The sequence below is a fragment of the Callospermophilus lateralis genome, chromosome 12 (assembly GCF_048772815.1).
Source record: "Callospermophilus lateralis isolate mCalLat2 chromosome 12, mCalLat2.hap1, whole genome shotgun sequence".
In the NCBI taxonomy this organism is placed as follows: domain Eukaryota; kingdom Metazoa; phylum Chordata; class Mammalia; order Rodentia; family Sciuridae; genus Callospermophilus; species Callospermophilus lateralis.
Genome location: NC_135316.1, coordinates 14,077,326 through 14,105,028, shown reverse-complemented (window position 1 = coordinate 14,105,028; position 27,703 = coordinate 14,077,326).

Below are 27,703 nucleotides of genomic sequence, written 5' to 3'. Positions count from 1 at the left end.
TGTTTGGTTTGGAGTGGACTGTTTCTAGTAAGGCTTTTGACAAGGCGATTTTTTGCATGTCTGTGTATCCCACTGTGTTAGTGGTTGTAGACTTTAGAAATGAGAATGCATCAATGGATGTGTCCTGTCTAGTAGAAATCTTCCCAGCATTCACCCTGCCTAATTTATGAGTGGACTGCTGCTAGCCTTACAGATGGGCAACACCTACTATCTTCCTAAGTTCCTGATTTCTTCCTGAATTCTGGTTACTCTCAAGAATAGGTTCATGGTTTTGTGTCCAAGATATGTACCACCTCCAAGCTGAGTGACATGGGCATGTAGAGGATAGCTGAAGGGAATGGCGAGCATCTCAGAAAACTCTGATGTCAGTGTGTCCAGGAAAGTCTCAGTGGAGAAACTCTGCTTTGGGCCTTTTGCTTACCTATTGTTCTGTTGCCCTGAATGTCAGGAAGGTCTTTGCCTCAGGCTACACCTTTGTGAAGCCTGAAGAAAACAGTTTTCAAATGGAAATGAATGGGCATCACCTGTGGCTCTTTGCTTAATTGCTTTGCAAATAGATGTGTCGGAATCAGCCTCTTGGCCCTGTGTGAGGCTGTGTTGTAGATTCTCAGCACCTGATGGATCTAAAGAAAGATCCCATGTGTTCATGCAAAACCAAAATGGCAAAAAGATCAGTCATTGTTGATAAAGTCTCTTGCCTTCCTCGGTTAGCTTTCTGACCTCCATCAAGTGAGAATAGGGATCCATTGGTCAAATGAGTTCTTCAAAGCCCTGCAGAGGCTAGCCCATAGGTGCTTTGGTTTTCTCATGACTCCAAATCACATAAAAAATCTATACATGACAGTCAATAGGACTCAAATTGGAGAAGTAGAGCAGTATTAATGGCTGGCTTATTTGACCACTCCTGTTTCACAGAAAGGGTGTCCAGGCCACCCGGACTTTAGTCAAATGAGGGGCAAGGGAACTTATTTTGGACAATGTCTTGGGGTGCGCCCCTCATGGAAACCTACAGCCAGAGGTTATAATGAGTGTCTATATGGAAGAAGATGAGGGCCATGTAGGAGTATTTTGGTTTTAATTGTGGTCATTTTTGTGGCTGATGGAAGAGATGCCTGGGTCCACCTGCTCTTGAACTCCGGTGTTATTCCCCTTAGAGACAGAGATCTAGAACTGACCTCAGAGAAGTATTGCCATGAATTGAGTTGAGATTTAAGGAGGCCACACATGAGAGTCGCCCTTGGAAACTGAGATCTAAGTCCGGGGTGGCATTTGACCGAGCACTGGGAATCTCCGCCAGGATATCACATAATTTTATTCTGAAAGATATTCTTCTACCACCTCCAAGGTTGTGAGCTCCTGATCATTTTCCATTGCAGATATGTATTCACATATTTACTAACTCTTCTCCTCTTATTTTGTCTTACTTGGGGCGAAGGTAATGTCGAGGCATTGTTCTAGATGTGAGTGGGAAGATTTTTGTGTAGTACATGAAATCGTGTTTGGATTTTAGGAGGCCACGCATGAGCATCACATTTGGAAACTGAGTTATAAGCCCAGGGTGACTTTCCACAGAGCACTGGAAATCTCAACCAAGATATCACATGATTTTTTCTTAAAAGACTTGGCAACCATACTTGAGAGTCAAAACACACATGGTCCTCACATTGTAGACCTCAATGGGCTTGGCTTCATGTGACCATTTGGCCCCCCTTTGGGAAGCCTTGCCTGTGAGAGTTCTCCAAATTTCATTGAAATGACCTTCCTCATCATTTAATGGTTCCTGAATGAATTGGAATCCATAGTGCTCCCAACTTCAACCTTAAAAAATGGCTAGACACATACCATGAAATTTTTGAAATTCCCATGAACAGGTGTCACTGGAGAACCTTTGCATATCCTGTTGCTGATCATGAGTATACTAGACAAGGCCTTGATTGAGTGGGATTCATGAAAATTATGTAGAACAGAGATGGCAATAAGTTGGAGCCTGCTGAAGAGTGGGCCTAGAGCAGTGGTGGGCAGGTGTGTGATAAAACATCTGTGGTGGGACCATGTGGATCTGCCATTGACTTCCAAATGGCTTGTGACTAACATGGTGCAGCCTGCCTACCCTTCTATGTAAAGGCATCTGTTTATATGGAGAGTTTTAAGGGCAATGTTCAGAATCAGGTTGCTGTGGTCAAGGGGACAAGCTATGTTGGATAGAAGCCTGGTTCATGCATTCTCCGGCAGACCATGACCCACGACACGTGACAGAATTCCCTCCAGCACTGTGTGTCAGGTGAACTCAATGTATTTCATGAAGCAAATACCAACGTCCCAGTGAAACAGCAAGAAACAAGACGAAAAGTGGAGAATGAACAAATGGCTTCACAGTCCACATGGGGAGACACTTAGCCCCCAGTGGCCACAGTTTACCTACAAAGAGAGAACTCAGAACTGCTGTCTCAGGTTCATTGGAAAACAAAAAACCAATTCCTTCATGTCACATAGATGCAGACCCAGCTTTGATGGTCTCACTACAAAGGAAGCTAAAGCTCCTAACAACAACATATATTTCAAGTGCCCAACCTCAAAGGCAGTTTCTCAAGAAGTCTTTATGCCAACAGAGCTCCATGTTTTTGGAGTGTTTACCCTCTCCCTTACTTTTGGAAAATTCTCTACCACCTCCAAACTTGTGAAAACCAGAGTATATTCCACTACAGATATTCACATATTTTCACATATTTTCTAACCTTTCTCCTCTAATTGTGTCTTACTTGGGGCGAAGGTAATGTCAAGGCATTGTGGATAAGAGTTGGAAGATTTTTTTGTAGCACATATTTGCATACACATTGGATTCTTTTTCTAATTTTCCATTCAAAGTACTGAATCCCTGACACTAAATCATACCCTACTAGACTCTGACTACTAATCCTAATATGATGGAGAAAAATAACCCAAGCAGAATAGAAATCCATGCAGTTCAGAGGAGGCATGGGGTATAGTTTGACTTGCCTTTTGCATTATATAGGGTAGGAGTTATAAATCTACTCAATTTTTTGTTGACATAGTTCTTCATGTGTTTTTAAATTTAACAAATATGTGAATTCCTGTCTCCATTTGTCTGTAGCGTTTTCATCACATGTACTTTTATATGCACATATAGAATCCTACCTGGTATCACATGTACATTCTTGTGAGGTGGCTGACTTGGCAGACACAAATCATGAGAAGAGATCATTCCTCCTAAACGCTGTTGGAACTGAAAATTCAACCTATGGGGGAGTTTCGTAGTTGAACAACATTATACACAAATCCGTGTTCAGTAAATTAAATATTTTTGGATCTGTGGCCGATATATATTTCAACATGAATTTCGCGTGGCATATATATTGCTACTTTTTAATTTCTCTGTTTGTATATTTGTGTGTGTGTGTGCGTGTGCGTATATCTATATATTAATATATATATATATATATATATATATATATATATATACACTCTACAGATTTTTCAAATTTGAAATATATGTGTCTTATTTTACACTCCCTAAATTCATTCATATTCATGTATGTGGATTTATAATCAACTTTTCACAAGATGATTCTCAGAAATATTCATCCACCTTAAATACATATTGGATTTCTAGTACTGACAACTAACATCAGTGAATGGTGCATACAAATCCTAATATTTCTACAGTATCTGACCAAGTTTAACATCAATCCAAGTAGATTTCTATGGGACATGATGTATATTTTTTGAGAGAGAGAGAGAGAGAGAGAGAGAGAGAGAGAGAGAGAGAGAGAATTATTTATTATTTATTTTTTAGTTATCGGCGGACACAACATCTTTGTTTTGTATGTGGTGCTGAGAATCGAACCCGGGCTGCACGCATGCCAGGCGAGCGCGCTACCGCTTGAGCCACATCCCCAGCCCCATGATGTATATTTTGATGTTCATTTTCATTCAACACTGGTACATTACTATTTCTTCAGTTTCTGCACATTATAGAATGTGTATTTTATCCACAAGTTAGCAAAATCATGTGCATTTGTTTCACTTTCAATCACTTCCTACTTCAGAACACATGTATTCTTTTATGTTTCTTCACTGGTCTTTTCATGAGACTTCTTTCCAAACACATTATTTTCCATTTCCATACTAATTTTGAAGAAAAACTCACACACACTTCATGATAAAACATATCCCTAATGTTACCATTAGATGTATAACTCATTAGAATGAATGATTCTATATAAATATAAGATTTATTATATATTTTCAGATATCAATTCAATGCATTATTTAAAGTGGAACCAATTATATTATTTATTCACAGTACTGTCAATTCATGCATTACTTCTATATTCATAGACACAGGGTACACCTCTTTGTTCCCCCAATACTAATTTATATGTCTTCAAAATATTGCTCCCAGAAATGGTGGAAGAAATACTCATGTCACCTGATGTACATATACATTTTATCACAGTAATATTCTGAACACAAAATGCAAAAGTCACACTTATGATTGTACCAAAGGCTAAATAGAAAGTGAACCTGGATTACTAAAAACATCCATGTCCAGGTTGCCTAATGCTCTCAAATGTCAATCCTATTTGTGACTACATATTTGTTTCTTCTTAAGATTATATATTGAAACTCAACCCTGTTGATAATGTCTAATCCAATCACTAACTATACTTTGCCTGATTTTGTAATGTCTCTATTGATATCTGCCTTCCTACATATTTTCCAAGTTCATCATTGTGACTGACACTTCACATACGCTGACATTTACATTCACTCTCTAACCGAAACCCTATTGCTAAAGATCTTTTGGTGCAAATCGTATACTCACTCTTCTTCCTAAACCTACCTACTATATTCCTAATCCTTCCAACTATACCTTTTTGACTTGATGTTCTCTTCTATATTCAATCATCCAAATAAAGGTCAGGCGAGCGTCGGAAGAAGAGACCACCAAAAGTCTATCTCATGCAGTAGCAAAGGGTTTATTGGGGGTCCAGAATGCTGGAGCTCAGAGCTCACTTGAATAGAGCAGAGAGTCCTGAGAACAGCTTAAGCAGAGCTTATATACTTTTCTTTGAGAGCGCAGGGAGGAAAGTTTTTGATGTGTCACGGCGAATGGGCAGTTTGCGTGCAACCAGGTGAGGGAGTACATTCTGCAGTTTGGCAATTAGGGACAGCACATTCTGGGAACAAGATTGGCAAACATTTCTCAAGATTTCAACAGTGTTTTGTTTAGTGTACAGAAAAACAGAAAGTGACAAGTACATATTTTATTAAACTTTCATTCACCACGTCTTCTTCTGGCTACTTTTAATCATAAAGGTGATCATTGGGGGCTGTCACATTCTATGTCTGCTAGTGGGGTATTACCATAAGTTTAACTTGTCCAATTTGTGCTTGGAGAAAATAAATTACATGGTTGAGCAAACAGGGTTTTCTAGTTAGCAATAATATGAGGATTATTATTGGACTGGCCAGGGTTGATAAATGCGTAGTTAACCAGGTGGACAGTGTGAACAAAGACTCAAACAACCCTTTTTGGGCCTCTGTCTCTCGTTGATGCTATTCAATTCATCTTTTTAATTTACTCATAGATTTTTTTACAACTCCAGTATTGTCAGCATACACACAATATTCTTTCATCAATGCAGAACAAAGGCCCTCTTTTCTCATGAAGTGGAGGTACAAACCTCGACTGTTTTGTTAAACAACTTCACAGAGAGAGGTTAGAGATTCCTGCAAAGCTGTGATGGAGGTTTATAATATCTTTAAGTTTTGGTCTATTGCTGTTTCTATTTGGGTCATTTGTTTTGTTCCATGGACCAAGGCAGTGGTTCTTGTGCCCACCCCTTCAGCAACTCGTATTCCTAATAGGATGGCTAAAGAGAGGGATATATGTTCCCAGTGGAACCAGGTTTTATGCCCCCCTATTTGATCTTCAAATGAACCTGTGTCATGATAGAGCACTCTGGGAAACATCTGCACCATTACACAATTAATCACATCTGTTGACCATTTCATGAAAACATAAACAATGTTTAAGTATATAGAATTATGCTGTTGTAGGGACAGACATGGAAAGGCAAGTAAGATAGTACCCAAAACAGGAAAACAGTCCTATTTGGTTGCAACCAGATTTAGGGGGCATTACTTCTGTTGTAATCAATTAATCCCCTGATACCCAAGTTTAGGTAGTTTCAGAATTTTGTATCCAACATGTAAGCGAAGGGGCTCAGAAGTTCACAGCCTGCAGAAGTTTACAAAAAGAAGGTTTTTTTCTGTTTCTTTCCTCTGTTCTGGGCAAGTTAACTTTTCAAGGACACCTGGGTGAGGAAGAGCTTTTTATTCCCTTTATTGTTTCCCACTGCCATCTGTTACCATGGAGCCCAGTTAGTATCTTCTTTATCTTACAATTGTAGCCATCTCTGTGAAGCCCCAGCTCAAGGCCAGAGGCCTTCTTCACATATTTTGTGAAAAACTAGTAAGCGGGTGTCTAGCTTAGTAGTGCTGATTTTTTTTTAGACAGTTGCCTAGTAGAACAGGGCAACACGAAAAGAGGATGTTTACCTACATTGAACTCATTTATAGGGACTCTTTTGCTGAAAGTCCTAAAGTCAGCCATGGTGAAGATTTCTGGAGAAGGTCAGTTAAGACTTTTCTGTGGGCCTGGTACAGAGGGGGAAGACGGGGAACGCGCGGCTGTGAGCAGCTCCGTGTATCTGAGAATGAGGTAGGACAGATGTAAAACAATAATGGGAAAGGGGTTTGGGATATTCCTAGCAACAAATCTTGAGCAGTAGAACAGGTAGAGCAGAGGGGAAGACGGGAGTTAGTATCCCAAAAAGCCTATGAGGGACTTTAAATTCTTAGTAACCTGTTTTCAGTGATGACAAAGCAACTTTAAAGTCCATTTTCATTACATCCTGGATAGGGGTCTGAGGGCTCCCCTCAGCTGGTTTGAGCTTTGGGTTAGCTGGTAAGAGGACCTGGTGGGACCCGGTGCAGGCACTGACAGGAGAAGAGAGGAGTGAGGGAATTGTGGGGTAGCTCAGTACCTTCTCCCTCAGCAAGGGGGCAATGGTCTGAGAACCGGCAGATGTTCGGCCTTTGGTCTAGTAATTGGAGGGGAGAAATCAGGTTGCTGATGTGGGAATAACAGCAGAGAGTCTGGAGCAGAAGACTGCGGGTGAGGATCGATTGGAGAAGCATTGTTCAGGATGTGAGCAAAGGAGGGAAAAGGCCTACACGTAGGGGAATCTCCTTTCACCCTTTTCAGCACTTGTAGAAGTTAAAAAGTTCAGGCAGAATTTGAGGATCTAGAGACCCCTCTGGGGGCAATCGGTTTTTGTTGTTTAATTGGTAATATGGCTAATTCTGTGTACAGAATTTGATGAGGATTTTGGGTTCAATCAGGCAGTCCCTGTATGTTCACATCCCCATGACTTACTGAAGAAGTCGGCTTTGCCCCCACACAGTCATGACTGTTTGTGGCTTTGATAGTCCCCCGGGAAAACATAGTAATCTACGCTAGCCCACCTGCATCTGGCTCGCGTGTCCCTACATCCATAACATTTGTTTCCATTATCTATGTTATGGAAGGGATTTAATGGAATTTTAGTGGGATTCTCTTCATCAGGGATATCTCAATAGGAAAGATCTATAGCCAGCTGACAAATGTCTGGGTGGAGAGATGGCCACCAGGTCCCTAAGTGGGCTTTATGCGAGATACACAATTCTTGTCCAGTAGTATTTGTGATCAGCCATTGCTGCTGAATGGGATGATGAGGGTTAGGACTACTGTTGGTCAAGGGGAGAGTCTATAGCCTTATCCACACAGCGAATACACAATTTGAAAGGGTTACCAGGCTTTTCCAGTTTCCAGCCAGAGTCTGGACAGGGCGCAGGCTTGAGATGAGAGGTATGGATCCAGGAAGTGATTCTGTCTACCTTTACTTCTGTAGGTGTAATAAAGAGCACCTGCTATGGTCCTTTCCAGCGGGATTCCAGGGATGACACCTGATGTCCACTTACATAGACGAAGTCTCTTACTTGATATTGATGTTGAGTCCCTTCGTCCCCAGGTTGGTAGGCAGTGGCCCTCTGGTTTCACAGGTATCCCTGAGTTCTTTCAAGTGCTTTAACTCTGTCAAGCAAGGGGGTGTCAAAGGGATCGTTAGGTCTTAGAGTTGGGGTTAGGTCCCTTACTGGAGGAGGGGGCCCCATAGAGAATTTCATAGGGGGTGAGGTTACACAAAGAAACAGAGGGAGTATTTCTTGCATGAAACAGTGCATAAAGCAGGAGCATAGTCCAATCTTGTTTGCCAGTCTGTAAGTTTAATTTCGTTATGGTCTCGATAATGTTTCTATTCATTCTTTCTACCTGTCCTAAACTCTGGTATCTATAAGCACAATGTAACTTCCAATTAATCCCCAGGGTCCTGGCTAACCCCTGACTTACCTGGGCCACGAATGCCAGTCCATTATCAGACCCTATTACTTTAGGCAGGACGTACATTGGGAAAATATCTTCCAGGATCTTCTTGACCACCATTTGCGCTGTTTCTTTTTCTTTTTTTTCTTTTTTATTTCTTTTTTCTTTTTTTTTTTTTTTTGATGGGGAAGGCTTCAATCTATCCTGAAAATGTATCTACAAAGACTTGGAGATATTTAAGTCCATAACTTGCTGGCTTAATTTCAGTAAAGTCAACTTCCCAGAATTGTCCTTGTCTGTTTCCTGCAGGAAGCTTGGAAGGGTAAGCATTAACCAATTGATGGACCCAACAGGCTTTTGTTACCCATTCAGTTATTACCTTTCGCTATGAGTCAGTTAGTGGAAAACTCTGTTCTTGATACTTCAGGAATGAATGCAGTTTCTTTGAACCAATGTTAGTGAGTTTATGTATATTTTCTACTGATATACTTAGAGCCATGACTAAAGGAGCTTTTACTGAAGGATTTAGAAATTCCACTTGGGAGACTTCAGAACTAAAAGTTATTTTAGGCTGGAGCTTTGTGTGCAGATCTCTGCACATCAATGTGGCCAGGCATTCATAGATTACTAGGATGGAGTGATGGATTTTTTGTTTCCCCTGGTCCAAGTTCCTCTTAGTTGTCCAAGCCTGATGTTTACTGCCATTAGGCCCTTGAATTAGAGACCTTTTACTTGATAGAGGGCCCATTGGGGCCTTAAGGTCTGAGAATATTGCCCCTGTATCCATTTCAAAGTTTATTGGGGTCCCCTGACTTCAAAAATTACCCTGAGCTCAGGGAGAGGATCTGAGCCCCAACTTTCTTAGTCATCCTCCAAAGTCAGAATGTCTGGCTGGTGTGGCTGTCTCTTTCTAGGGCATTCTTTAGCCCAGTGTCCTTTTTCTTTTCAGTAGGCCCATTGATCTGAGGCTAGGGGTGGCCTCTCCTGTGGGCCCAAGTATCCCTTCCGGTCTCCATGTTTCTTAATTTCTCTCCTATTTTTTTGTTGTGACCAGGACCTTAGTCAATGCCTAAGTCTGTCTTTTATTTCTTTTATCCTCCCTTTGCTCCCTTCTCTTCCTCAGTTTCTCTCTTATAGTATACCTTCTCGGCTTCTCTGACTAAATCTCTCAAAGTCATATCTTCTAATCCATCTAAGCATTGTAACTTTCTTTTAATATCCAGGGCAGCTTGCCCAATAAAGGCCATCGTGAAAGATGCCTTTTGATCCTCTGCCTGAGGATCGAAAGGAGTATATCTCCTATATGCCTCCATAATTCCCTCTAGAAACATAGAGGGAGATTCATCAGGCCTTTGAATAATCTCTCTTATCTTGGCCAAATTAGTTGGTCACCTAGCGGCCACTAAGATACCCGCTATTAGAGCCCGGCGATAAGTGGACAGTTGCTCCCTACCTTGAAAGGTGTTGGGGTCCCAGTTGTGTCGGTTCAAGGAAAAGCCAGCTTTGAATATGTTGGGAAGTTGTTGTCCGTCACCCATCTGGTCCAAGGATATTTTTTTCTAGCTTGCAGGAGGATTCTCATTTGTTCCTCTGTCATGAAGAGAGTCCCTAGGAGGTGTGGGCAGTCATCACAAGTAGGCTGGTGTGAAAACATTAATGAGTCAACCAGACCTGAGAGCCGAGTGGGGTCTTCGGTAAAAGGAGGATTGTTATTCATCAAGTTTTATAGGTCTGAAAAGGAGTAAGGCCAGTACTGGAAGGCTTGCATTTTTACACCATTGCCATCGTCAATCATTGGCCTGTAGGGACTGAGGTGGAGCATCACGGGAGTTCCAGGGTTTTCAATCATTTGCCGCTGGCGAGTTCCTTTAGCCCAGCCAGCTTCCTCCAGGGTAGGAGGGACTGTGTGTGCCACAGGGGAGTTATCTGGAGGGCGCTGGGCTGGCTTAGCTTTCTCCAATGGCGGAAAGGCTGAGTCAGCAGCAGGGAAATCACTTAGAGGGTGTTGAGGGTTGGGGTACAAGGGGAGGGGATAAAGAGAGGAAGGAGAGTCCAGTAGAGTCAAATCTTGTGACTGAGGGAAAACAGAGGGTAGAGGAGGAGGAAGAGCAGAGGGTTTGAGAGATCCTGGGGGAAAGAGAAAGAGTGGGGGCACGATTAAGAAAAGGCTTCACCAATGGAGGAGGAGATTTGCAGAGGTCCTGCCAAGTTAAGATATATGGCTGTTGATTTGGATGGCTAAGTGGCCCTGACTGAAATACTATATCTCTGACTTTTTAAATTAGCGGAATTAGAAAGATCCTTCTAGGGGCCATCTGAATCCAAAGGTGGGCCATTCTGAGGCACAGAGAACCTGCCAGGTCCAGGATTTTACTGAAAAAGAAAGATTCTGAGCCCTTAAGCACACTTTGGTGCAGTGATCAAGGGTCAGAGACAGAGGCATTGAAGTGCTCTGTCCCATAATGAAAGATACACAAACAGTAAAAGCAACAACACATGACACAGACAAGACAAGACAATAAAGACAGAAAATGGACTTCCAATACTGAGACCAGGACTGAATAGCCAACAAAACCCGATGGGCTGGCAATACCGAGTCTGAAACAAAATATCAATGAGTCAAAGAGACTATTGTTCCTCGATTTCCCTAGTCCTCTGTGGCGTCCCCCAGGGATGTGGCCTGTGGCTCTGTGACACAACTGTCAGCCACCCTCGGAAAGAGCTCATGCTCTTCATCGACAGCCATTTTGCCAAGCCCTAACCTGATACCTGAAACCAGATAGAATCACCTTACTTACCCTGAGAGGAACCCTTTGGGGTCTCTTGTCTACCGCTGCCAGATCTCGGTGGAACCACCATATGTAAAGGTCAGGCGAGAATTGGGGAAAGAGACCACCAAGAGACTGTCTCATGCAAAAGCAAAGGGTTTATTGGGGGTCCAGCATGCTGGGCCTCAGAGCTCACTTGAATAGAGCAGAGAGCCCAGAGAACAGCTTAAGCAGAGCTTATATACTTTCCTTTGAGAGCGCAGGGAGGGAAGTTTATTGATGGGTCCGGGCTAGTGAGCGGTTTGCGTGCACCCGGGTGAGGGAGTAAATTCTGCAGTTTGGCAGTTGGGGACAACACATTCTGGAAACAAGTTTAGCAAACAGTTCTCAAGATTTCAACAGTATTTTGTTAAGCATACAGAAAAACAGGAAGTGACAAGTACTAATTTTATTAACCTTTCACTACAGACTATTCTTTGCCAGATTCCCTAACGTCTTTATTGATATGTGCTTTCCTACATATTTTCCAGAGTTCATCATTGTGACTGACTCTTCACATGTGCTGACATTTACATTCACTCTATACCTGAAACCCTATAGCTAAAGAAATTTTGTTCCAAATCCTATATTCACTCTCCTTTCTAAACCTAACAAATATCTTCCTAATCTTAATGACTATCCCTTTTTGACTGGAAGTTCTGTTTGACAATCAATTATCCAAGGTACAAGGTCCTATGCCAGACATGCCACTGACCGGCAGAAGCAGCCCAGGTGTCCGCGGGTGTTGTAGATACGTCTCACCAATTGGAGGAAGTGCAGAGCAGAGCCGCCACCCGTGCCTGCAAGGTACGCATACCTGCGACTGAGAGGCAGAACAGGCCCTGCGGCCAGTCAGCGTGGTAGACAGATCACCCCAATTGGAGGAGTAGCACAGCCGCCAAACGCCCCAGCAATGGAGACTTTTCCACTACACAATAGCAATATTAATATATAGGGGGAAAATTTCAAAAACATAACAGTTTCTCCGAGCAGAAAGTAACGCGAGAAGTATGAAAAGACAAGGAAAGAAAGGACCACAAGCAACGCAGGTTAACTCAACTTTAGAAGAGGTAGTAGCTGCAGCAGATGGAATGTCAGCTAAAGAATTCAGGATATACACGCTGCAGATGATCTGGAGTCTCAAGGAAGACATTAGACAGCAAAATCATACAATGAAAGATCACTTTGACAATGAATTACCTAAAAAAATCAAGTAGCCAAAGATCAACTATACAGGGAGATAGAGGTTATAAAAAACAAACAAACAGAAATCCTAGAAATGCAGGAAGCAATGAACCAACTTAAAAACTCAATTGAGAATACTACCAACAGAGTAAAAAACTTAGAAGATAGAACATCAGACAATGAAGACAAAGTATTTCAACTTGAAAAGAACATAGACAGAATAGCAAGACTGTTAAGAAACCATGAGCAGAACATCCAAGAAATATGGGAAAACATAAAGAGACCAAAGTTAAGAGTCATTGGAATACAGGAAGGTATAGAGGTCCAAACCAAAGGAATGAGCAATCTATTTAATGAAATAATAAGAGAAAACTTCCCAGACTTGAAGAATGAGACAGAATCCCAAATCCTAGAAGCCTACAGGATGCTGAATGTGCAAAATCATAAGAGATCCACACCTAGACACATTATAATGAAGATGCCCCACATACAGAATAAGGAGAGAATTTTAAAAACTACAAGAGAAAGGAAGCAGACAACAGCTGATCATTCAACACAGACTCTTGAAGCTAGATGATCCTGGAATAACACATTTCAAACACTGAAAGAAAATTCCAATCAAGAATCATGTATCCAGCGAAATTAAGCTTCAGGATGGAAGATGAAATTAAAACCTTCCACGATAAACAAAATTTTAAAAAATTTGCAGCTAGAAAAACATCTCTTCAAAACATCCTCAGCAAAACATTACAGGAAGAGGAAATGGAAAATAAAAATGAAAACCAACAGTGGGAGGTAGGACAGAAAAGGGGGGAAATTAATCAAGGAGGAAAACAAACCATGTTTAGTAACATAAATAAACAAATATGGCTGGAAGAACAACACATATCTCAATAATACCCCTAAATGTTAATGGCTTAAGCTCACCAACTAAGAGACACAGGCTACTAGAATGGATCACAAAACAAGAACCAACAATATGCCGCCTAAATGAGACACATTTGTTAGGAAAAGACATACATAGACTGAAGGTGCAAGGTTGGAAAAATCATATCAGTCATATGGACTTTGGAAACAAGCAGGAGTGTCCAAACTCATATCAAATAAAATAGATTTCGAACCAAAGTTAATCAAAAGGGATAAAGAAGGACACTACATACTGCTCAAGGAAACCATACACCAACAAGACATAACAATCATAAATATATATGCCCCAAACAATGGTGCAGCTATGTTCATCAAACAAACTCTTCTCAAATTCAAGAGTCTAATAGACCACCATACAACAATCATGGGAGACTTCAACACACCTCTCTCACCAATGGACAGATCTTCCAAACAAAAGTTGAAAAAGGAAACTATAGAACTCAATAACACAATTAATAACCTAGACTTAATTGACATATATAGAATATACCACCCAACATCAAGCAGTTACACTTTTTTCTCAGCAGCACATGGATTCTTCTCAAAAATAGATCATATATTATGTCACAGGGCAACGCTTAGACAATATAAAGCAGTAGAGATAATACCAGGCATCTTATCTGATCATAATGGAATGAAACTAAAATCAACGATGAAAGAAAAAAGGAAAAATCATTTATCACTTGGAGAATTAACAATAGGTTACTGAATGATCAATGGGTTATAGAAGATCAAGGAGGAAATTAAAAACTTCTTAGAGATAAATGAAAACAGAGACAGAACATATCGGAATCAATGGGACACATTGAAAGCAGTTCTAAAAGGAAAATTCAATGCTTGGAGTTAATTCCTTAGAAAAAGAAAAAAACAACAAATAAATGTTCTCATACTTCATCTCAAAATCCTAGAAAAAGAAGAGCAAAACAACAGCAAAAGAAGTAGAAGGCAAGAAATAATCAAAATCAGAGCTGAAATTAATGAAATTGAAACAAAAGAAACAATTGAAAAAATTGACAAAACTAAAAGTTGGTTCTTTGAAAAAATAAATAAATTCGACAGACCCTTAGCCATGCTAGCGAAGAGCAGAAGAGAGAGAACTCAAATTACTAGCATACGGGATTAAAAAGGCAATATCACAAGAGACAATTCAGAATTACACAAGATAATCAGAAATTATTTTGAATTCGTATACTCCAATAAAATAGTAGAAGTGAAGACATCGATAAATTTCTTAAGTCATATGATCTGCCCAGATTGAGACAGGAGGATATACACAACCCAAACAGACCAATATCAATTGAGGAAATAGAAGAAACCATCAAAAGACTACCAACTAAGAAAAGCCCAGGACCGTATGGGTATAGAGCAGAGTTTTACAAAACCTTTAAAGAGAAACTAATACCAATACATTTCAAGCTATTTCAGGAAAAATGCAAAAATCCTAAATAAAATTCTGGCGAATAGGATATGAAAACATATCAAAAAATTTGTGCACCATGATCAAGGGATGCAAGGCTTGTTCAATATACGGAAATCAATAAATGTTATTCATCAATAGACTTAAAAATAAGAACCATATGATCATCTCGATAGAGGCAGAAAAAGCATTCAACAAAGTACAGCATCCCTTTATGTTCAAAACTCTAGAAAAACTAGCGATAACAGGAACACACCTCAATATTGTAAAAGCAATCTATACTAAGCCTCAGGCTAGCATCATTCTGAATGGAGAAAAATTGAAGGCATTCCCTCTAAAATCTGGAACAAGACAGGGATGCCCTCTCTCACCACTTGTGTTCAACATAGTTCTCGAAACACTGGCCAGAGCAATTAGAAAGTCAAAAGAAATTAAAGGCATAAAATTAGGAAAAGAAGAACTTAAATTATCACTATTTGCAGATAACATGATTCTATGCCTAGCAGACCCAAAAGGGTCTACAAAGGAACTATTAGAGCTAATAAATAAATTCAGAAAAGTGGCAGGATAGAAATCGACATGCATAATTCAAAGGCATTTCTGTATATTAGCGAAAAATCCTCTGAAATGGAAATGAGGACAACCACCACATTCACAATATCCTCAAAAAAAAAAAATAAAATAAACTTGGGAATCAACCTAACAAAAGAGGTGGAATATTATACCATGAAAACTACAGAACCCTTAAAGAGAGAAATAGAAGAAGATCTTAGAAGTTGGAAAAATATACCCTGTTAATGGATAGGCAGAACTAACATCATCAAAATGGAGATATTACCAAAAGTTCTCTAAAGGTTTAATGCAATGCCAATCAAAATCCCAATGGCATTTCTTGTAGAAATAGAGAATGCAATCATGAAATTCAAATGGAAAAATTAATGACCCAGAAGAGCACAAACAATGCTAAGCAGGAAGTGTGAATCAGGTGGTATAGCGATACCAGACTTCAAACTATACAACAGAGCAATCGTAACAAAAACAGCATGGTACTGGTACCAAAACAGGCCGGTGTACCAATTGTACAGAATAGAGGACACAGAAACCAATCCACAAAACTCCAATTATGTTGTATTTGATAAAGAGGCTAAAAGCATGCAATGAAAAAAGGATAGCATCTTCAACAAATGGTACTGGAAAAACTGGAAATCCATATGCAACAAAATGAAACTGAATCATTTTCTCTCGCCATGCACAAAAGTTAACTCAAAATGGATCAAGAAGCTTGATATCAAATCAGAGACATGGCGTCTGATAGAAGAAAAATTTGGCTATGATCTACATACTGTGGGGTCGGGCTAAAAATTCCTCAATAGGACACCCATAGCACAACAGTTAATAACTATAATCAACAAATGGGACTTACTCAAACTAAAAATTTTTTCTCAGCAAAAGAAACAATAAGACATGTAAATAGGGAGCCTACATCCTGGGAACTAATCTTTACTCCTCACACTTAAGATAGAGCCATAAGATCCAGAGTATACCAAGACTTCAAAAATTAGACAATTAGATAACAAATAACCCATTCAACAAATGGGCCAAGGACCTGAAGAGTCACTTCTCATATGAGGACATACAACTGATCAACAAGTACATGAAAAAATGCTCATTATCTCTAGCAGTCAGAGAAATGCAAATAAAAACCAACCTAAGATACCATCTCACTCCAGTAAGATTGGCAGCAATTATGAAGTCAAACAACAACAAGTGCTGGCGAGGATGTGGGGAAAAGAGTACACTTGTACATTGCTGGTGGGACTGCAAATTGGTGCAGCCAACTTGGAAAGTATTATGTAGATTTCTTGGAAAGCTGGGAATGGAACCACCATTTAACCCAGCTATTCCCCTTCTCGGTCTATTCCCTAAAAACCTAAAAAGAACATGCTACAGGGACACTGCTACATCGATGTTCATAGCAGCACAATTCACAATAGCAAGACTGTGTAACCAACTTACATTTCCTTCAATAGATGAATGGATAAAAATTGTGGCATTTATACACAATGGAGTATTACTCTGCATTTAAAAATGATAAAATCATATAATTTGCAGGGAAATAGATGGCATTAGAGCATATTATGCTAAGTGAAGCTAGCCAATCCATAAAAAACAAATGCCAAATGTCTTCTTTGATATAAGGAGAGTAACTAAGAACAGAGTAGAGACTGAGAGCTTGAGAAGATTAACATTAAACAGGGATGAGAGGAGGGAAGGAAAGGGAGAGAGAAGGGAAATTGCATGGAAACAGAAGGAGACCCTCAGGGTTAACAAAATTACATACAAGAGGAAGTGAGGGGAAAGGGAAAAATAATACAAGGGGGACAAATGAATTACAGTAGAGGGGTAGAGAAAGAAGAGAGGAGGGGAGGGGTGGGGAGGGGGGAGGGTAGAGGTTAGGAAAAGCAGCAGAATACAACAGACACTAGTATGGCAATATGTAAATCAATGGATGTGTAGCTGATGTGATTCTGCAATCTGTATACGGGGTAAAAATGGGAGTTCATTACCCACTTGAATCAAAGTGTGGACTATGATATATCAAGAACTATGTAATGTTTTGATCAACCATCAATAAAAATTAAAAAAAAAAAGAAAACTAACTTTGGTGAATGGTGCACACGAATCCTAATATTTCTACTGTAACTGACCCAGTTTAACATCAATGCAAGTAGATTCCTATGGGACATGATGTGTATTTTGATGTTCATTTTTATTCAACACTAATACATTAATATTTCTTCAGTTTATTCATATCATATTATAATATTTCATCCACAAGTTAGCAGATTTATCGTCGTTTTTTCCCAATTTCAATCACTTCCTGCTTCAGAACTCATGAATTCCTCGGTGTTCTTTGACTGGCCTTTTCATGAGACTTCTTTCCAAACACATTATTTTCGATTTCCATAATCACATTTGAAGCAAAACTCACACAAACTTCATGATAAACCATACCCTAATATTAACATTAGGTGTATAACTGGTTGTCATGAATGATTGCATATCAATATAAGATTTCTTATATATTTTCAGATATCAATTCAATCCATTATTTAAAGTGGAACAAGTTATATTATTTATTGAATTTAAGGTCTATTCATGCATTAACTGTATGTTCATGGAAACAGGGTACACCTCTTTTTACCCCCAATGCTAATTTACACGTCTTCAAAATACTGCTCCTAGAAATGGTGGAAGAAATAATCATGTCATCTGATCTACATATACATCTTATCACAGTAATATTCTGGAAACAAAATGCAAAGGTCCCACTAAGGATTGTACCAAAGCCTAAATGGAAAGTGAACATGGATTACTAACAACATCCATGTCCATGTTGCCTAATGCTCTCAAATGTCAATCCTATAGGGGACTACATATTTGTTTCTTCCTAAGATTATATATTCAAACTCAACCCTGTTGAAAATGTCTTATCCTATCACTCACTTTTTACTTTGCCTGATTTTCTAATGTCTCTGTTGATATCTGCTTTCCTACAAATTTTCCCCAGTTCATCATTGTGTCTGACTCTTCATATGTGCTGATATTTACATTCACTCTCTACCAGAAAAAATATTGCTACAGAACTTTTGTTACATATCCTATACTAATTCTACTTGCTAAACCTAACTACTATCTTCCAAATGCTACCGACTATCCCTTTTGACTGGATGTTCTCTTCCGCATTCAATAATCCAAGGTTCAAATTCCTCTGCCATTGTATATCGATTTATTTGAGACCTCTGTGCAGATAGTAATTCAAAGCTAAATATCCCAAACAAGGGCCCAATGCCCTTCTGGGATTCAAATCTTACTTTAATTTCTGTTTTCATACATATATTTAAACTCTATATTCTTATAAATATCACAGGTTCTCAATACCATTATTCATCCAGCAGAATGATTCCTAACCCAAATTGAACATGATATTAACCCTAACCATACACTATTCACTCTATCTAACTTTACAGAAGAGCAGGGACAGATTTGTTCTTACAATACAGGAATATAGGGAATCCTCCACCTGTTGAGAACCTCAAAGTTCCATGCAGAAATGATTCCTTGAGAAGATGTAGGCAGAAATTAAGGACCTGAGAGACCAAAAGTCATTTTCCATGGCAAACAAACTGGTCAGGATGAAGGGTTGTGTCTGAATCAGCCTCTCTATTCTTAATGTAGAGAAGATGGACCAAACCAGGTTTGTGTGGAGAGCCGATTCCGGGTGCCTAAGGTTGATATACAATTCTAAGTTGTGAAAGTGTCAAAGGAAGAAGGGGTAGCCTCCATCTCATGGGATCCTTGGAAGCAACTGTTAGGACAAAGTGGTTGCCAAGGCAGTGACCTCATTCAGTTCTTGAAGAAAGTGACCTACCTCACTTCCTTCTTGATGGAACTTTCTGAACTTGAAATCCAGGAGGCCAGGCACCAAGATCCAGTCCCAGTTCCAGTCCCAGTGGTTTCATTTGTTTGGAATTACCAAGGACAGAGTCAGTCTTCTTGGGACCGACTGATGTGAAGATGGCCAAATGACAGGAAAGATCTGAAGAGGAGCCTTTCCTGACTAAGCAGGTAATGGCTCACCGCTGCCTCCTGACTGCTTCACAGAGTTGGACAAGGAGACCAGATCTGAGACAGGACAGACCATTACTGGGGAACATAGTATGGTCCACCAGTCAGAGGACACTCTGGACAGTCGTAGCCCTACTTGGGGGAAGGTGGTGCCTTTGTGAGTGTGGGTGTGTGGTTTTGTCTCTGTTCTGAGAATAGGTAGGAAAGGAGGTTTGTTTGGTTTGCAGTGAACTGTTTCTAGTAAGTCGTTTTACAAGGTGAGTGTTTCTATGTCTGTGTATTCCACTGTGTCCGTGGTTTCATACATTAGAAAAGAGAATGCATCAATGAATGTGTCCTCTCTAGTAGAAAGCTTCCCAGCATTCCTCCTGCCCAATTTATGAATGGAGTGCGGTTTCCATATGGATGGGCAACACCTACTACCTGTCTAAGACCCTGTTTTCTTCCTAAATTCTGGCCACTCTCCAGAATAGGCTCTTGATTTTGTGTGCAAGATATATACCACCTCCAATCTCTGTGACATGGCCATGTACTGGATACCTGAAAGGAATGGCCAGCATTTCAGAAAACTCAGATATCAGTGCGACCAGGAAAGTCTCTGTGGAGAAAACCTGCTTTGGGCCTTTTGCTAACCTATTGTTCTGTTGCCCTGAATATCAGGATGTCTTTGCCTCAGGCCACTTCTTTTGGAAGCCTGAAGAAAACAGTTTTCAAATGGAAATGAAGGGCATCACCTGTGTCTCTTTGCTTAATTGCTTTGGAAAGGGATGTGTCTGAATCAGCCTCTTGGCCCTGTGTGAGAGTGTGGCTTAGATTCTCAACACCTGATGGATCTAAAGAAAGATCCCATGTGTGCATCCAAAAGCAAAATGGCAAAAAGTTCACTCATTGTGAATGAATTCTCTTACCTTCCTCTGTTAGGATCCTGACCTCCATCAAGTGAGAATAGGGATCCTTTGGGCCAAATGAGTTCTTCAAATCTCAGCAGAGGTGCTTGGGTTTCCTCATGACTCAAATTCACATAAAGAATCTAAACCACAGAGTCAGAAGCCTCAAATTGGAAAAGCCGAGCAGTATTAACGGCAGGCCTATTTGATCACTCCTGGTTTACAGGAAGTGTGTCCAGGCCACCTTGACGTTAGGCAAATGAGGGGAACAGGAGCTTATTTTGGACACTGTCTTGGGCTCTGCCCCTCATGGAAAACTCCACACAGAAGTAATAAGGAGTGTTTATATGGAAGAAGATGAGGAACATGTGGGAGTGTTTTGGTTTTAATTGTGGTCATTTGTGTGGCGGTTGGAAGAGATGACTGGGTCCACCTGGGCTTGAACTCTGGTGTGATTCCCCTTAGAGACTGAGCTCTGAAACTGATCTCAGAGAAGTATTGCCATTAATTGTGTTGTGATTTTAGGAGGCCACGTATGAGAGTCGCCCATGGAACCTGAGATCTAGGCCCAGGTTGGATTTCCAAAGAACACTGGGAATCTCAGCCCGGATAGTACATGAAATTATTCTTAAAGATTTGGCAGCCATATTTGAGTTTCAAAACACACATGGACCTCACATTGTATATCTCAATGGGCCTGGCTTCATGTGACATTTTGGCCACTCTTAGGAAAGCCTTGCCTGTGAGAGTGCTCCAGAGCTTTCATTGAAATTAGTTCTTCACCATTTAATGGTTCCTGAATTAATTGAATCCCTCAGAGCCTCAAACTTTATCCGTGAAAAATGGCTAGAAAATTACCATGAAATTTTTGATATTTCCATGATCAACTCGCACTGGAGAACCTTTGGATGTCCTGTTTCTGATCCTGATTATACCAGACACTGCCTTGATTCACTGGGTTTCATAAAAATGGTGTGGAACAGATATACCAGTAAGTTGGAGCCTGGTGAGTAGTTGGCCTAGAGCAGTGGTACACAATTGTGTGATAAAACATCTGTGGTGGGGCCATGTGGATCTGCCATTGGCTTCCAAATGGCTTGTGACTGACATGGTGCAGCCAGCAGATTCATATATGTAAAGGCATCTTGTTATATGGAAAGGATTCAGTGCAATGTTCAGAATCATGTTGCTATTCTAGCGGGGGCAATCTACGTGGGAAAGAACCTTGGTTGGTGCATTCTCCTGCAGACCCTGACTCACCACACCTTAAAGAACTCCCTCCACCACTGTATTTCATTTTAACTCCTTGTATTTCGTGAAGCAAATACAAACTCTCAGTGGAGGAGCGAGAAACACCACGAAAAGTGGAGGATGACCAAGGGGCTTCACAGTCCACACTGAGAGACACTTAGACCCCAGTGGCGATAGTTTACCTACAACGAGAGAATTCAGCACTGCTTCCTCATGTTCATTGGAAAATAAGAAACATGTCCTCCAGGTCATATAGATGCAGACCCAGCTTTGATGGTCTCTCTACAAAGGAACTAAATCCCCTGACAACATCATATATTTCAAGTGCCCACCCTTAGAGGCAGTTTCTAAAAAAGTACTTAGGCCAGCAGAGCTCCATGTTTGCGGACTGTTTACCCTGTCCTCCAGGTCACATAGATGCAGACCCAGCTTTGAGGGTCTCTCTACAAAGGAACTAAATCTCCTGACAACATCATATATTGCAAGTGCCCACCCTTAGAGGCAGTTTCTAAAAAAGTACTTAGGCCAGCAGAGCTCCATGTTTGTGGAGTGTTTACCCTGTCCCTTACTTTTTGAAACTCCTCTACTACATCCAAAGTTGTGAACTCCTGAGCATTTTCCATTCCTCATATATATTCACAGATTTCCTAACTCTTCTCCTCTAATTGTGTCTTACTTGAAGAGAAGGTAATGTCAAGGCATTGTTCTGGATGAGAGGGGGAAGATTTTTGTGTAGCACATATTTGCATACACATTGTATTCAATTACCTATTTACCATTAGAAATACTGAATCCCTGACATGAACACATACCTTACTAGACGCTGACTACTAATTCTAATATGATGGAGAAAAATAACACAAACAGAATAGAAATACAAGCAGTTCATAGGAGGCATGTTTTATAGTTGGAGTTGCCTTTTGCATGATATAGCGTAGCAGTTATAAATCTAGTCAATTATTTGTTGAAATAGTTCTCCATGTGTTTTTAAAGTTAACAAATAAGTGAATTCCTGTCCTTCTTTCTCTGTAGCCTATTCAGCACACGTATTTTTATATGCACATATTGAATCCTTCCATGTACCACACATACATTCTTGTGAGGTGGCTAACTTGGCAGATACAAATTGGAAGAAGAGATCACTCCTCCTAAACACTGCTTGAACTGATTATTCAAATGTGAGTGAGCTTCCTAGTTGAACAACATTATACATAAATCCATGTTCAGTAAAATAAATATTTTTGTATCTGTGGATGATATATATTTCATGGTGAATTTCGTTTGCATATATATTGCTATTTTTAATGTCTGCGTGTGTGTGTGTGTGTATATATATATATATATATACACTCTCAAGATTTTTCAAAATATGAAATATGTGTCTTATTATACACTCCCTAAACTCTTATAAATTTATTTGATGCTTGGGAGGAAAGATTTTAGAAGAGAAGGGAAGAAGTCACTAAAGAGAATGAGAGTAGGCAGGTAGAATTCAAGGAAGGGGAAATAAGAAAATGGAAAAGAAATGAAAAGACAATAGAAAAAAATAGAAAATAAAGAAAGAAAATGAATTTTTTTTAAAAAATAATAATGATAATATAAAATTTAAATTTAAATTTAAAAAAATAATAACAAAAAAATAAAAAAAATTAAAAAAATTAAAAACATTTTAAAAAGTTAAAGAAAAACAACAAAAAATGAAAATGGAAGAAAAAAAAAACCCAAATTAAAAAAATAATAATAATACTAAATGCAGTCATAGATTGCAATAAACTTCTTTTCCAGTAGGTGGAGCTGTGCCCAGTGGGCCAACCTTCTCCTCTCAATATGTGGGAACCAATCACTGTGCAGCAGCTCTTCCTCCCAGACTGGGTGGGTGTTCAATCCTGAGTGCCTAGGGCCTTCTCTCGTGTTTCCTCAAGCCAGGCCCGGTTCACCTGTGACACTCACCACAATACTGGCTACATGCCAGGTCTGCTGCTCCTGGGAGCCCAGTTTTCATGAACACCTGGGCACACTCTCCATGTTTGTCTCCCTCAGACCCTAAGTTTGTAGAACTTGGGCCTGAGAACCCCCAGCAAATTTGCTTGCTCTCCGGAAGCCATGCCCCCAGAAGCTGGAGCAAGAGACCTCAATTGTCAGCACTGGTGGGAGCAGTGGCCTGGAGGTCTGCGCCACGAGTCACGTGCAACTCCTAACTCCCTCAGTCTGGCTATCGTGCTCACGGGAGAGCTGGGAGGGGCCCTTAAGATTTTCCCACCAGTTCGCAAATTTATAGGAATTTGTTTCACTTTCAAACACTTCCTGCTTCAGGACACATGTATTCTTCCATGTTTCCTTACTGGTCTTTTCATGAGACTTCTTTCCAAACACATTATTTTCAATTTCCATAATCACTTTTGGAGCAAAACTCACATAAACTTCATGATAAATTATAACTCTGATATTACCATTAGATGTATAACTGGTTGGAATTAATGATTGCATACCAATATAGAATTTCTTATATATTTTCAGATAAAAATTCAATCCATTATTTAAAGTGGAACGAGTTATATTATTTATTCACAGTATGGTCTATTCATGCATTATCTCTATATTCATAGACGCAGTGTACACTTCTTTGTACTCCCAATACTAATTTTTACGTCTTGAAAGTATTGCTCCCTGAAATGATGGAAGAAATACTCATGTCACCTGATCTACTTATACATTTAATCACAGAAATATTCGGAACACAAAATGCAAAGGTCACGCTTATGTTTGTACCAAAGTCTAAATGGAAAGTACACATGGGTTACTAAAAACATCCATGGCCAGGATGCCTAATGCTCTCAAATGTCAATCCTATTGGTGACTACATATTTGTTTCTTCTTAAGATTATATATTCAAACTCAACCCTACTGAAAATGTCTAATCCTATCCCTCACTTTATACATTGCCTGATTTCATAATGGCTCTATTGTTATCTGTTTCCTACATATTTTTCCCAGTTCATCATTGTGACTGACTCTTCACATGTGCTGACATTTACATTCACACTCTAATCGATAACCTGTTGCAAATAAACTTTTTTTCCTAATCCTATACTCACTCTTCTTTGTAAACCTACCGACTATCTTCCTAATCCTACCGACTATCCTTTTTTTGACTGGATGTTCTTTTGTACGTTCAATCATGCAAGGTACAAGTTCTTATGTCATTGTATATTGATTTATCTGAGACCTCTGTGCAGATTGTAATTCAATCCTAAGTATCACTATCATGGGTCCAATGCCCTTCTGGGCTTCAAATGTTACCTAGATTTATGGTTTCATACTTATATTTCACATATATATTCTTGTAAATATCGCAGTTTCAAATACCATTATTCATTCTGCAGAATGATTCCTAAACCAAATCCAACATGTTATTGACCCTAAACATACATTGTTCCCTCAATCTAACTTTACAGAAGAGCAGGGACAGAGTTTGTCTTACAATACAGGAATGTAGGGGATCTTCCACCTGCTGAGAACCTCAAAGGTCCATGCAGACATGATCCCTGGAAAAGATATAGGCAGCTTGAAGGACCTGAGAGAGCAAAAGACAGCTTCCATGGCAAACAACCTTGTAAGGATGATGGGGTGTGTCTGAATCAGCCACTTTCTTCTCAATGTAGAGAAGATGGACCAAACCAGGCCTGTGTGGAGAGCTGTTCCCGTGTGCTTATGGTTGAAATACCATTCTAATTTGTGACAGTGTAACAGGGATTAGGGGCAGCCTCCATCTCATGGGACCCTTGGAAGCAACTGTTAGGACAAAGTGTTTTCTAAGGCATTGACCTCATTCAGTTCCTGAAGGAAGTGACCTACCTTACTTCTTTGGTGATGGAACTCTCTGAACTTGGGATCCAGGAAGCCAGGCACCCAGAGCCAGTCCCAGTTCCAGTCCCAGTGGGCTTACTTGTTTAGGTTTAGTTTTACCAATGACAGATTCTGTCTTTCTTGGTACCTACTGATGTGAGGATGGCCAAATGCCAGGAGAGCTCTGAAGACGGGCCTTTCCTGATTAAGTAGGTAGTGGCTCACCGCTGGCTCCTAACAACTTCACAGAGTTGGCCAAGGAAACCAGATCTGACACAGTACAGGCCATTTCGGGGGAACATAGTATGGCCCGCCAGTCAGAGGACACTCTGGATATTCACAGACTTACTTGGGGGAAGGAGGTGCCTTTGTGTTTGTGGGTGTGAGTTTGTGGCATTGTCTCATGTTCTGAGAATAGGTAGGAAAGGTGGTATGTCTGGTTTGCAGCGGACTGTTTCTAGATAGTCGTTTGACAAGGCGAGTGTTTCTATGTCTGTGTATCCCACTGTGTCCGTGGTTGTAGACATTAGAAAAGAGAATGCATCAATGTATGTGTCCTGTCTAGTAGAAAGCTTCCCAGCATTCATCCTGCCCAATTTATGACTGGACTGCAGGTTGCCTTATCGATGGGCAACACCTACTATCTTCCAAAGTTCCTGATTTCTTCCTGAATTCTGGCCAATCTGCAGAATAGTCTCATGGTTTTGTGTCCAAGATAGGTACCACCTCAAGCTCTGTCACATGGCTATGTACTGAATAGCTGAAGGTAATGGCGAGCATCTTAGAAAACTCAGATATCAGTGTGACAAGGTAATTCTCAGTGGAGAAACCATGCTTTGTGCCTTTTTCTTACCTATTTTTCTGTTTCACTGAATGACAGGAAGGTCTTTGCCTAAGGCCACCCCTTTGTGAAGCATGAGGAAAACAGTTTTCATATGGAAATGAATGGGCATAACCTGTGGCTCTTTGCTTAATTGCTTTGAAAGGGTTGTGTCTGAATCAGACTCTTGGCCCTGTGTGAGGTTGTGGCTTAGATTCTCAGCACCGGATGGATCTAAAGAAAGATCCCATGTGTGCATCCAAAACCAAAATGGCAAATTTCAGTCATTGTGGATGATGTCTCTCTCCTTTCTCTATTAGGTTGCTGCCATCCATCAAGTGAGTATAGGGATCCTTTGGGTCAAATAAATTCTTCAAAGCCATGCAGAGGTGCTTGGGTTTTCTCATGATTCCAATTCACATAAAAATCTAAACCCCACAGTCATTAGGCCTCAAATCGGAGATGCAGAGCATTAGTAAAGGCAGGCCTATTTGATCACTCCTGGTTCACGGAAATGGTGTCCAGGCCACCCTGAATTTAGGCAAATGAGCGCCAAGGGAGCTTATTTTGGACACTCTCTTGCACTGCACCCCTCATGGAAATCTCCAGCCAGAGGTTATAATGAGGGTCTATGTGGAAGAAGATGAGGGCCATGTGGGAATGTTTTGAGAGTGAGAGTCCCCCTTGGCAACTGAGATCAAGGCCAAGGCTGGCTTTCGACTGATCACTGGGAATCTCAGGCAGGATATCAAATGATTTTATTCTGAAAGACTTGGCAGCCATAGTTGAGATTCAAAACACACATGGACCTCACATTGTAGACCTCAATGGGCCTTGCTTCATGTGACCTTTTGGCTACTCTTTGGGAAGCCTTGCCTTTGAGAGTTCTCCAGAGCATTCATTGAAATGAGGTTCCTCAACATTTAATGGTTCCTGAATTAATTGAAACCCACAATGCCTCCAACTTTATCCTTGAGAAGTGGCTACATAAATACCCTGAAATTTTTGAAACTCCCATGACCAGTTGGCACTGGAGAACCTTTGAATCTCCTGTTGCTGATGAGTGTACCAGACAGTGCCTTGATTGACTGGGTTTCGTGAAAATGGTGAAGAACAGAGATGCCAGTAAGTTGAGACTGCTGAGTGGTGGGCCCAGAGCTGTGGTGTGCAGGTGTGTGATTAAATATCTGAGGTGTGGCCAGGTGGATCTCCAGTTGACTTCCAAATGCCTTGTGGCTGACATGGTGCAGCCAGGAGACTCTTATATGTAAAGGCATCTTGTTATATGGAGAGGTTTCAAGGCAATGATCAGAATCAGGTTGATGTGGTCAAGGGGAAAGCTATGTGGGATAGAAGCCTGGTTAGTGCATTCTACTGCAGTCCCTGACCCACCACACGTGACAGAACTCCCTCCAGCACTGTGTCCCAGTTGAACTCCTTGTATTTTGTGATGTAAATACCAAACTTCCAGTGCAGCACCAAGAA